The sequence below is a fragment of the Globicephala melas genome, chromosome 12 (assembly GCF_963455315.2).
Source record: "Globicephala melas chromosome 12, mGloMel1.2, whole genome shotgun sequence".
NCBI classification, from domain to species: Eukaryota; Metazoa; Chordata; class Mammalia; order Artiodactyla; family Delphinidae; genus Globicephala; species Globicephala melas.
The window spans coordinates 6,635,204-6,647,947 of record NC_083325.1 but is presented as its reverse complement, the minus strand read 5'-3'; the positions used below and the strand labels follow the sequence as shown (position 1 = coordinate 6,647,947).

The window sequence follows — 12,744 nt, the reverse complement described above, 5'->3', positions numbered from 1 at the left end:
TGAGACAAGAAGTTAAGTAACATGCCCAAGATGACACACACACACACACACACACATATATATATATATTTTTTTAAAGATTCTCTTAGAAGAGAAATAAATGGGACCTAAAATCAAACTTTATTAGAGAAAAGGTACATGAAGGGACTTCCTCAGGCGGCTGAACTGTAAGGAAAGATTATTCTCAAGTGCCTATATTGTCAATAGTCTTGCCACCTCTTTTTCCGGTGTGCGTGCGTGCGTGCGTGTGTGTGTGTGTGTGTGTGTGTGGTGTGTCCTCAGAAGCACTGCAGTTAACTAGTGGGGATTAGCTGAGGCTTTAAGGCTCTGTCACCTCCAGGCTCCACCAGCCCAGATTTCTCCCTGGGCCCTCCATGCCAGCTTTGTAAGGGAATCTTACTTCATTCTTTGCTTTGCCAGCCACATGATCTAACAGGCACCAATGCCAAGTCCAGCCCTCACTCTCCCAGGCAAGCTGCATGAGGCCTTGATTCTCTCCTGGTGGCATCCTCAGGCCCAGCCTGCTGCAGTGACCGAATCCCTAGCCCGTACTTTTCTCTCGCTATGAAGCTTCTGCAGAACCAAGGCATTCAAATCCTAACCTCAAATTCTAACCAAAGGCAGGTGGACATTCTTGAACCTTTCTTCTCTCATCAGCCCTGGCCTCTGAGTATTCAGTCTCCAGTCATGGGCTCTGAGGTCTCTTCTTCATCCTTATTCTAACCCAACTTTCCCTTCTGCCTCAGTTGCAACAATTGTCTTCCCTAGCGCGATGTTATTCTACTTGATGATGTATAGAATTGTGGGGATTTTTTCTTTTTAAGCGAAAACCGCTACTCAGAGGTAAGACTCCATAAAAGGACTTCTGGGCATTCGTACAAAAAAGAAAAAAGAAGGCTCTTCTGTCTTAAAATTAGTAAAAAACACGAGATGATGTCATCCGGCATAGAACACTGTCCTTGCTGTTTCTCCTAAAGTGTGTGTTTAATTTACCAACTATACATGCCTAATATGGGGCCCTGAGCTAGTGCTGTAGTTCCTGTAACCATCCACACCTTCCACCTGTGTGTAGCACTACATATGGACACTTCTACTGTACATACTTTGAGAATTTAATTGGCTAAGTATTTTTAATTAGGAGATGCCACAACTTCTACGAGGGAAAAGAATATCCGATTAGACTGAAAAAACTTTCAGTTGTTTCTCTGCTGTCTTCATAGATTGACATAACCGACTAGAGTGAAACCATTTGATCCTCCCCTCCATAAATATTCACTTTTTGAAAAATAGCTGGGGTTCCTGGACATATCACTGCACCATACACTCAATAAAGCCATGTTCTTTTAAAGGACGAACCACGTGAAACTTCAGAATTTCCCCAAATTGGCAATGCAGTTTTGAGATGGTTCCTTTGTTCTATGCCGTACATTTTGAGTAATGCATAGATTTTGATCCAATGAGACTCTGTTATCTGGTCGATGAAAAATTCTAGCAGCAATGTCACCTCCTCCAGAAAGCCCATCCTGATTCTTCTGGCCTCATCTTTATCCCTGCCTTTACATTGTAAACCCTTCTTGTACAGACATAAACTGCTATCAAATTTCCCTCCATCCCACACAGGCCAAGCCCAGCCTGATTCATGACAAGCCTTCAACAAATGCCAATAAAAGGAACTGAACTGCCAAATGCAAAGAATGAACAGGAGGTAAACTTCCCTCTTTGACTCTTGTCTACATTTGGGGAAAGGGCATGATGTGCTCTGGTCCTGACTGGGTTCTCTGCTGCAGACTCCACTCCCCCTTATGGTCAGACAGGTGTCCTACCCCAGTGGAATTAACATTAGGAGATGGGATGGCGTCTGGAATAAGTACAACTACGTATACAACATCTCGTGATCAAAAGGCAGGAACCACACACTTAATAGGATATCCTACCAGGCAACAGGTAAAAACAGACCATAGCAAAAATATTTGTTGCAATGTGGAATTACTTGCTGTGTTATTTCTGTAGGCCATTTGTTTCCTAAAAGATCATTTAACGATTGTTCAACTAGTTCCCAAAAGGGAGAAGGAGGAGGGAGCTGGAATCGTTTTCAAAGCAAGAAAGGAAGGGAGGTGGCTTTAAATTCTGCATTAAATCCGGTTAAAGGCACACAACTTTATCCCTTAGTAGATATTAGTCACGGCCACGCTTTAAGGGCAGGGCAAAACATACTTGGCCGAAGTAAAGGGAGGGGATAAAAGAACAAAGCAAAATAAAGTTTTAAAATGTTCTCCTTTTGGAAAGGGAGGTACTTCAAGACCACAACGTGCCAAACGCGTCCTCCTCCTTGAAAAGCCCTCCAAGTCAGAAGCAAGCCTAAGAATAACAGCTTCTCAGGATGCGCAAGGCTCCTGCAGCTGATTATTTTTCAGGAGGAGAATTAGACAAAAATAATACAAGAGGGAAATAAAGAGAATGACCTACTTTACAGGGGGGAAAAAGGAGCTCTGTGTGAGCGTTTTGATCTAATTGACAGTGCGGCGCTGCATGCCCAAATAAGGCGTTGTGGGTCGGGTCTGCGCGGTACAGGGTTTGTCTTGAACTCGAGCCGGGGGAGAATAAAGCCAGGGCCCTGGAACCGAGTTGGGGGCCCCGTCTAATGTTCAGAGGAAAGGCCCTAGGAGATTCCTTCTGGCCGCAAAACAGGAGTGTGATGGAAAAGGACCGGTGGGAGCGCTTTCCTCTCCAGGGCTACTTGCAGGAATGTGCGAAGGACCCAGGGACATCCAAAAAAAGGCTGCTGGGCGCAGAGCGCTGCGCCAGGCACTGTACCACTGTGATGTCTGGGAAGGGGGACCTCCCGGGGGTAGGAGACCTCGCCCCTCCTTTGGGCTTCTCGCCAGGCGCCTCCACGTGGGGAACGCCGCCGCCGAGGATGGAGTGGGGTCTGCTAGGCTAGGGGAAGCTTGTCACCGATCCGGGCCTCGGCGGGGCGCGGGGTCTCCCCTTCCCACCCGACTCTGTCTCGGAGCCCAGCAGACTATGGAACAGCAGCTCTTGGCTCCTGGGACTATTTATGTGCACGTGTCTGTGTTCGGTGAAAGCCTCCCTGTTTCCTCGCGCGCGCCGCTCCAGCTTCTCCTTTTCTTGGATTCTCGCCTGTCTCCTCCCACAGAGGGAAAAAAAAAAAAAAAAAGGTCACGTATGTTTGGAAAAATATGTAGGTCAGTGGAACATTTCCTGCACTGGTGCAAAATGAGAGGAGGGCAGCGGGGGAGGGGAGGGAGCGGCCGCGTGGAGCTCCGGGTGCGCGCTCCTGGCCACGGTCCCCCACCCCTCGAGCCTCTGCTTAGGAGGGGGGCAATGAGCCCGCTCCTTTCCATCCTTGACCCATTTTCCGGACCAGCTACGTTCGCCTTGAAAAAAACAGCGATCATTCCTCCCCAGCAGGCGGTCCTCCGCGAACCAAGCTCGCCGGCGTCTCCCCGACCCTCGCCGCCTCTCATTGAGAAAGCGCAGTGGTCGGCGCGCAGAGACGCGCCCGGTGCCCTGGCTGGGGCTCCGCGAGCAGGCCCGCCCCGCTAGGACGGCGTGCAGGGGACCGCGGTGGCGCGCTCGTCCCCCAGCGCACGGGACAGCGGGGTGGCCGCGGGCAGGGCGAGGGTCGGCACGGGGCAGGGGAGGAAGATTCCCTGCCACCCCCATTGACAACTTTGACGGGACATCAGCCGGCAGCCCGCATCTGCCGGCCTTCCCTCGGGCCAGTTTCCCTCTAAGCACATCCCCGCCCCCGCCCCGCGCCCAGCCCCGACCCCTCGCCCCCGGCCGGACCCCGCCGCGCGTCCCCGGCAGCCCAGCGGAGGTGGTGGCGGCCTCGGGGCGCGGGTGTCTGCGCCGCCCAGGGAAGCTGGGGGGTCCGGGGGTCCATCTGCCCGTACGGCGCGCAGGGTGCTTGGCCCAGGCTAGGTCGCGGCCAAGGCCCGGCGTGCGGCCAGGAGAGACCCGGCCGGCGGCGGCGGCGGCGGCGGCGGCAGCGGAGGGAAGGAGGAGGCGGAGGTGGAGGAGGAGGAGGAGGAGGACCGAGAGGAGGCGGGAGGAGGGAGGGGGAGGGGGAAGAGGCGGCCGCGGCTCTCCCCGCCGGCGCTGCGTGCGGAAGAGTTTGCCGCGCGAGCAGCGGGCCTCCTGCAGGAGCCAAGGGAACCCGCGGCGGCGGCGGCCCGGGAGCCGCGGCCGCGTAGCTCCGAGACCCGCAGCCGCGGCGGCGGCGGCGGCGGCGGCTGCTAGAGCAGCGCCTCCCGCCGCCGCCCGGGAGGAGCTCGCCGCGCCCGCTCGCCGCCTCGGCTCCCAGCGGCGGCGGCGGGAGGCGCGTCTTCCCGGCCCAGTCCGCGCCCGGCCCCGCAGGGCCGCCCCGGCCCGCTCCGAGGTAAGGGTCGCACCCCGGGACGCGGGTGGCCCGGGTGGGAGGACGTGCGCGCGGGGTCGCGGGACTCCGTCACCTGCTCGCCGGCGCGGTGGACACGCGGGGTGGGGAGGGACGCTTGGGCCCGGGGCTGCGCGGCGCGGGGGTCGGGGGCGCGGGGCGGTTGGGTCCCCACCCCCAGTCCCGAGTCTCGCGGCGGGGACATCGCGTCCTGCGGGACCGCAGTGGCGGCCGGGCGGGTGGGCGCCGGGTGCGTCTCGCCAAAGAGGCAGAGGACGAGACACCCCGAACCTCAGGGTCTGGGGTGCTCTGAGAGTACCTTCGGGGTGGGCGGAGGCCGTGCCCGGGTAGCAGCCTCGAGGGTCGCCCATTGGCCTCCCCGAGCCCCACCGCGCGCCGCTCCCCGGAGCGTGGGGCGTCGCGGACCCCCGGAGAGTGCCGTGCGCGCCCCGGGCACCACCTAGGTCGGAATTGGTTCCGGGCTGGAATGGGTGCCGAGCCTGACCCCTGGACGCCCGGAGAGCGCGTGGCTCAGCCCCTCGCGCCGCCGTGCCACCCGGAGCTCCTCAGATTGGATGCCAGGGTGTTGTTTTGTGGGGAGGTGTGCCCCCTCCCAGAGGCGAGGAGGGAGGCTTACCTTTGACCTTTCCGTAGAGCGCCGCGGGGTCGGTAACGAGGGTGGTGGTGGTGAAGGGGGGTAGGGACGGGTACCAAGGGGCCAAATTAAAAACCAGCCCCTCTCCTCTGCCTGCCCCTGCTTAACTGCTCAAGGTAAGAAAGTTTGTTTTTAGGCTTGTGGTTCATAAATAATTAGTAACCAGTTTTGTCGATGAAGCAAGATGGAAACCTTAAAAATACGTACGCACTTCCAGAAAGTCTAAAAGCTCCCAAGGTTGTATCCAGGAGGTTTTAGTTCGGAAAGTTAAAAGCCCCTGAGTTCAACAGGTGTTCAGAAGGGGTCCGAAAGGGGAGAGCTTGGCGAGTTTCGTCTTTTAAGTACATGCACCTTTGATTCATTAAATTGACTGGCCTGTTTCTTTAAGGTAAAATATTGAGTAGTTATTAACTTAATTAGCAGAGACGAACTGGTCATTCTTGGTTATTCAGAACCCAAATCTTCTTTTCCTTAATAGAAGGGTTTTCCCCATTTGGACTTCCCAGATAATTAGCTCTAAGGCAGTTCCTGGCAGGGTTCAGCCCTGTCCATCCCTCTGTCTGTCCGACACTAGCTAACTCAGTCCCTGATCAGTGAATTGACCAACTCATTATGACTTGCATTAAAACACAGCAAGTTTTAATTGCTCTTCCTTGGGAGGTGCTAGTTCAGAATTCAAGGGCAAGTCGTAGCTGTGTCTTTCTTCCCAGAAGATTTCTTGAAGGAGAAGTTTGCCAAAAATAACCCCCAAATGTATTTTAAAATAACTCCCCAATTCATATGATGTTTAAATGAGCTATTCAGGCTTGGGCCACTATTTTGCAAAAGCAAAAAATCTGTTTGACTGCACAGCTGAACCAAGACCGGTAGAAGTATTGGCATTTCTCAGCAGTCTACCTAAAGATTTAGTTAAAAATAAAGTGTGCACCGTAAAGGTTTTCAATAATTGTCTTCCGTCTCACGGAGAGATGTGGAGTGTGGATTAGAAGAATTGTAAATATGCTGTTTTTAGCCATTTTCTTCTTGGAAATCGATGCCTCTGTTTATTTGCTGATCTGTCCCACTGTAGCAGACGTAGAATCAGTTTTATTCTCACTGCTCCCCGTACTGACTCCCATGGAGGCCAGAGAAGGGAATATATTCCAGAGGAAATATGTTATTAATAAAACGTTACCCCCCAAAGAGTTAAACATGCCAAGAAAATAACCAAGTGAGGCTTCACTAATTAGTGTGATGAAAAAAATTCCCTGATTGGAGAAGCGAGTGTTCAGATGGTGACTCAAGAATTCATCTTTCTGTAGAAAATGACAATTGTTTTTAAGCTCGTTTGATTCTTGTAAGCGTTTGGGCCCCTTTTTACTATTTCTGGCTATTTAATTATGAAAATGATTTAAAAAATAGTTTAAAATGACGACATCATCTGATGTGTGTCGTTATGAAGTTGAACTCGTCTTATTTTTGGAACAATCTTTCTTAACTCTTGGTAATCTTTATAGCTGGCTCTTAGCACTGCTACTAGTTTTTAGGTTAAACATTCAAAGTTAGTGATTTCTTTCCGATTAAAATAACAATGCATGCATATGCTCTTTATATCACCACCTTTATAGTAATTTTTCGTAAGTTTGGCTTTTGAACCTTAAGCCTCCAGAGGGCTGTCCTTCGTAATTTCTAAAACAAGTATGTATTTTATTCTTTCCGTGAAAAGTCAATTTTGCCATGGTGACCCAGGCACCGACTGTCCCATGCTGATACCATGCGCAGGGTGGCATCTCTTTCCCAAGTGAGGTCAGATTATGAGGTGTTGAAAATAGCCCAGTGACACCGGATTCTTGGCTTTCTTACAGCAACAGTGTAATTGGCTGCATCAGAGAAGCATCTAATTGAGTTTTGCATTTAAATAGTGGAAATGATATGCATTATTTGCTAACAGAAATATTTGATTAGCATGTCCCTGATCTTCATTCTATGTGTAGCAAAGATAGGAGGTCAGGGACCGCCACAGTCATACTCCCCCCAGCATCTCGTCCCTCGGAGGCCTTGCTAATCATCAGTGCTCAGTAATAAGTAGGTGGAGGAAATGAGCTGACTTGTCGATGACAGTTATCCAAAGGGTAGAAATTGCTGAATGCTAATGGGGTACTCAACTCTGAGTAATTCTAGTTTAAATATGAAGATGATTAATAGCACCTTAGAGCACTAAATAAACACTCACTAAATGTGAACATACTTAAAGGGGGAATTTGTTTTTAATGCAGTCTTTATCTAAGGCGCTACTGTTTCTCACGGAATTCTTTGAAATTGGGGATCACTTGGCATTTTAAGCAAAGTAATCTCTTAAGTAAAGTTCCCCCAGAGATCACTTGAAGTTTTTTGGGTCGTAAGACAGTGTGTGGTTTCCGTATGATGACTCGGAATGGAAACGAAAGTTTATCTTCTGTGTTGGTGTGAAAAAACAAACAAACAAAGGTATATTTAAAAAAAAGTGGAGGGTGCGGAACATCACGTGTCACACTTTATAGCGCGTGGCATTGATTGTCTGGGGACCTTGGGTCTGGGTTGGGGCCTGAGATTCCGCATTTCTTACAAGATCCCAGGTGCTCCGGAGGCTGTGACACACTAGAAGTTTCTGGAATATTCTTAATTCAGTTCAGCCTGTGTTGACCAAGCATCTAGTGCATAGTAGGCCCAGGTGACGGGGGGAGAAAGCACAGGGGTCCAGCCTGCCCCCAAGGAGCTAAAATGAGGAGGGAGATTCTTTCTAGACTGAAATGAGACCCTGGAACACCACTCTTCAGCCGTGTGGCCAGAGAGGGGCCGAGGAAAGGGGCTTTTTCTGGTAGGGCTCTCACGTTGGTCATCCTGGATCTCTAGTCTTCTTTAGATGGAAAGCTCTGTGACTCGCCAGGAAACAAAATGCAGATATTGAAATCAGACAGACCTGGGGTAGCCTCCCGGCTCAGCTACTGTGTGACTTGGGGCAACTTTTTTTAACCTCCCTGAGGCTCAGTGTCCTGGTCAGAAAAAATAACGGGAAGAATGCTTGCCTCGCCAAGTTGGTAGGATGACCAGTGAAGGACACAGGTAAGGCATAACAAAAGGGATTGCTTTTACTACTGCTGATGGCTGCGAGGCAAGGAGGAGAAGAGGGTCCTAAAAATATTTTCGTGCGTGGTTCACCAATTAAGAGATTCCATTTGGTTAATCAGCAAACCCAAGGTCGGCAGTAGAGAACCCTGCCTGGGGATGGAGGGTGGGCAGCTGTGCAAGTTAATGGGATGCACAGTGGAATGATGGGAAGCACCCACATCTCCACTTTTCCCCTGCAGGGCCCTGGCTTCTGGCGAGCCTTGGTGATACTCTTCTAGCAATATGTTTACCTGAGACTGTTCTTGGTACTCACCCTGTAGGTTCTGTTGATCAAGACCGACTGGTGTTTGTGGCAGTCAGGCACGCCTTAAAAATATGTTTTGGAGGGAAGGGCATTGGTGTGTCCCTGGCCAAGCCCTTTTAAGGGTCAGAGCCATCCGTCAGCCCTTAATCTGAGCTCCCTGAAGGCAGTGCGGGGCGGGTGGGAATTCACCACCCAGCGCTTTATTTTTTTTTTTTTTTGTGGTACGCGGGCCTCTCATTGTTGTGGCCTCTCCCGTTGCGGAGCACAGGCTCTGGACGCGCAGGCTCAGCAGCCATGGCTCACGGGCCCAGCCGCTCCGCGGCATGCGGGATCCTCCCGGACCGGGGCACGAACCCGTGTCCCCTGCATCGGCAGGCGGACTCTCAACCATTGCGCCACCAGGGAAGCCCCCACCCAGCGCTTTGTACTTCATGCTCTGAGGCGATTGCTTCCTCTTGACGTCTGGGGAAGATGGATTTTGCAAGGTAGCAGTCTCCTTCACCCTGATTTTAGGAGGGGTAGTCTGGGTAGCCCTCTAAGTACTTCAGCCCACGCTGCTCCTATGTGTATGTTTGAGAGTTCCACTTATTATTTGCAAAGGAGATTTCTCTGCGCCCATTCCTACCCCATGCCCTGCCCAAATAAACCTTGAAAGCCAAGCGCAAGAGAATGTTAACGGCCTGTGTGACCCTGTGATATGCGTGAGGGAAGGACAAGTAGAGCAGCGATTGGAGCCAAAGCAGACCTCGGGGAGGGGGTGTGGTAACAAGGGAGGGAAGGCGGGGCAGGGAGCATCTGAACACTTAAAATGGAGATCACAGCAGAGGCGGGGCCCGAGGGTAGGAGGTGGGACCCAGGGCCCTGACTTTATGCATTTCGCTACTTTGCTGAAGGCAGTGGAGGGTTATGTCCCAGGTCACTGAAAATCGTCTGGGCTTCCGGTGGACACAAGCCCTCCTAAAGGAAGGCAGGTGACAGAGCTGAGCTGCGCGATACTTCCAGCCTCTTCTGAACCCAAAGTGGCGCTGTGCAATGTCTCGAGGGATATCTGCGCACCTTTGAAAGTCAAAATACTGAGAACTGGAGAACATTGTAAAAGTTATTTTTCTGTTATGAAAGTATACTTAATTTTTGGCAAATGTAGAAAAGACTGAAGAAAATGAAATTACCCACAATCTCGAGGTGTTTCCCTTCGGTCTTTTTTCTATGCATTAGAATTATTTTTTTTAATGTTAGATTTTTAAAAATAATATAATCTTTTAAAATTTTCAAATAATCCACAACTACTTCTTAGTGAAAAGAAAAAGATCCGCTTTGCTGTCTGGTCCTACCTAACCATCACCCCCTTTTTTCTGCTGGATAGAAACGTGGTTTCATTCAGGAATCAACCCTAGTCCACATGTCTCAGGGGTAAATCCTGATTGGCTGAGCAACCAAATCCTGATTGGCTGAGCAACCCAAACAGGGGCGGGGCCTGTTGTCCTCACCAGTGATTGGCTCGAGGTGAGCAGATGGCACTCATCTTTGCCAATCAAACGTGAGGGTGGGTTACTGGAGGGCTTCCCTGACTCTTAAAAAGAGGCGTGGGAGGAAGTGGCAGCTTTTCTTCTTATGGACACAATGCCTGTAAGTGGGGCAGCTGTCAGCCACCAGAGCAGGCTGGGCCAGGTCCCAACTGACCTGGGGAAGAATGCAAAGGTGAAGAATGGGGCCTCCACAGTGCCCTTGACCTTCCGAATTACCCAAGAGGAGTCTCTGATTTAGGACGTTTGGGAGATCCTGAAACCTTCCTGACCCCTTAAAGCAGGTCGAGTTGGGTTTTTTGTTAGTTGTAGCCAAAAGCATCCTAACTGATGCATCCCACAGCTCTCCACCCCTCTCAGTAGGTGATTGCTGTTAGCCATGGGGGTGTAACCTGCTAGTCATTTTCGCTGCATTTACATATATACCCATATCTGTACATTTTCTTTTGAAACCAACAGAACTAATTCTATGCGTTTTATTTAGTGACTTTTTTTGTGTGTGGCATGAGGTGGTTTTTTTGGTCATTTCTTATATCTATTCTTTTTAAAGGTTCCACAGTAATATTCAAAAGTGTGGCTGACACAATTCATTTAACCCATTCCCTACCGTTAAACATTTATTGTGCTTTGTTTCCACTTCTTGACTGTTGCCCACAGTGTTGGTATTAACTTCCTGATCTGTATATCTTCAGCTACATTTCAGATTGTTCTCAGGGACTACCAGTGGAGGATTCCTGGGTAAAGGGGCACACCTCTTGGAAAGATTGATAGATGCTGCTAAGGTATATGGCTAAAACAGTGTGGAAGGGTGCCGTGTCTCCGTGTCTTAACCAAACTCCAATGCATTGAACGTTCCGGGTAGACATGATTTTAATGGCCATGTAATAGTCCACGATAATTGTTCTTGGAGTGTCTCAGTGGTTTGTGAGGACACACAAGAGAATATTTGAAATGGAGGCTCTCCGTGAAAACTAACTAGACATGATCAACCTTGCAGTAATCTCCAAAGAGTTCTGAAGGGGTGTTAGGAGACACACCCCTCCAGTGATCTGTTTCCAAGGAGACTTGGAGGAGACAGTCTACCAGACCCTCCTCAATCCAGTCAGTGGGCTGCCCAAGCGTTTCTAAGGAGCTTTGTTGTTTCTGGGATCCACAGAGTTTTTACTCTGACAGACGTTCTATCTCTGCATATACAGGAGTCAGTTAAACAAAGACTTCGTGCATTTCACAAAGCAGAGCTGAAATGTGAGTTTGCTGTATGAAATTTTCCAATTCTGCGAGAGAAGACAGGAAAGCAAATGGGATGGATGAAACACATAAAACACGTTAATCACATTTTTTCGCCTTAATTCAGAGAAGAAAATCTAATGTTTCAAGGAAGTTCCCAGGGACAGGGTAATTCCATTTCGAGTCTGGTGCCTAATCATTGATCCTCACTAATAGCCCATTTCGGTGAAATTCAGATTTATCTTTAGTGCTATCTACAGAATGCCAGTATTATTTCAATTTCAGAACTAGAAGGCTTCAATTTTTCCTCTGTTCCGTTTTGCAAGTTTAAGGCCTATTTAGAAATAGGCAGCATGGGACTTCCCTGGTGGCGCAGTGGTTGGGAGTCCGCCTGCCAATGCAGGGACGCGGGTTCAACCCCTGGTCCTGGAGGATCCCACGTGCCTTGGAACAACCAAGCCCATGCGCCACAACTACTGAGCCTGCGCTCTAGAGCCCGTGAGCCACAACTACTGAGCCCACGTGCCACAATTACTGAAGCCCCCGCGCCTAGAGCCCGTGCTCCGCAACAAGAGAAGCCACCGCAGTGAGAAGCCCACGCACCGCAACGAAGAGTAGCCCCCACTCGCCGCAACTAGAGAAAGCCCGCACGCAGCAGTGAAGACCCAGTGCAGCCAAAAAATTAATTAATTAATTCAAAAAAACCCTGTATGCCCTTAAAAAAAAAAGAAAGAAATAGGCAGCATGATAGATGTACACATCGCAGTGTGAACAGTCAGCCTGCATGTTGTCAGAGTGGGGGAAGGGTTAGACATTGCCTCGCAGCCTGAGAAGTTTTTGGAGGACGTGGGTTGGAGTGAGACAGGGAAGAGCCCATCCGGCTGCTGAGTTGATCCAACAATCATGGATTTTCCACATCAACACCCCCATTTGTACCATCTACAAAAGACATGGCCTGAGGGGAAGGGTCCAGGGGAGGGATAGATTGGGAGTTTGGGATTGACAGGTACACACTACTATATATAAAAATAGATAACCAACGAGGAACTCTGTTTAATATTCTATAATAACCTAAATGGGAAAAGAACTTGAAAAAGAGTAGGTACATGGGGACTTCCCTGGCAGTCCAGTGGTTAAGACTCTGCGCTACCACTGCAGGGGCATGGGTTCAATCCCTGGTCAGGGAACTAGGATCCCGCATGCCAAGCTCCGAAAGAAAAAGAAAAAAAAAAAGAATAGCTACATGTATAACTGAATCGCTTTGCTGTGTGCTCGAAACTAACACAACATTGTCAATCAACTCTACTCCAATATGAAATTGGGAGTATGGTTGGCTTTGGGCTTCTCACCGCGGTGGCTTCTCTTGTTGCAGGAAAAGAAAGGAAACTAAAAAAAAAATAAAAGAATTCCTCAAAAATAAATAAAAAAAAAGAATTAACAAATTAAATAAAAAGACATGGCCTATGGTGTTGTCATCATTTACTACATAAGATGCCTGTTTCCCTGGAGATCGTGTTCTACTAAAACTGTGAAAACAATTTTAAAC

General features: G+C 49.8%; 1 protein-coding gene across 3 annotated transcripts in view; it reads left to right on the top strand.

Moving 5' to 3' along the window:
* NPAS2 (neuronal PAS domain protein 2) overlaps window positions 1-12,744 on the top strand; it is a 345,032-nt gene that overhangs the window by 158,951 nt on the left and 173,337 nt on the right. Inside the window, exon 1 of one of the 3 annotated variants that reach the window (XM_030838789.2) lies at window positions 4,317-4,405. The exons of 1 other annotated variant lie outside the window; for it this stretch is intronic. The gene's annotated coding sequence lies outside the window, so the exon portion shown is untranslated. Of the gene's footprint in view, window positions 1-4,316; window positions 4,406-5,096; window positions 5,174-12,744 lie in introns of those variants that run through there. One more of the 3 variants, XM_060309187.1, reaches the window with a different exon arrangement.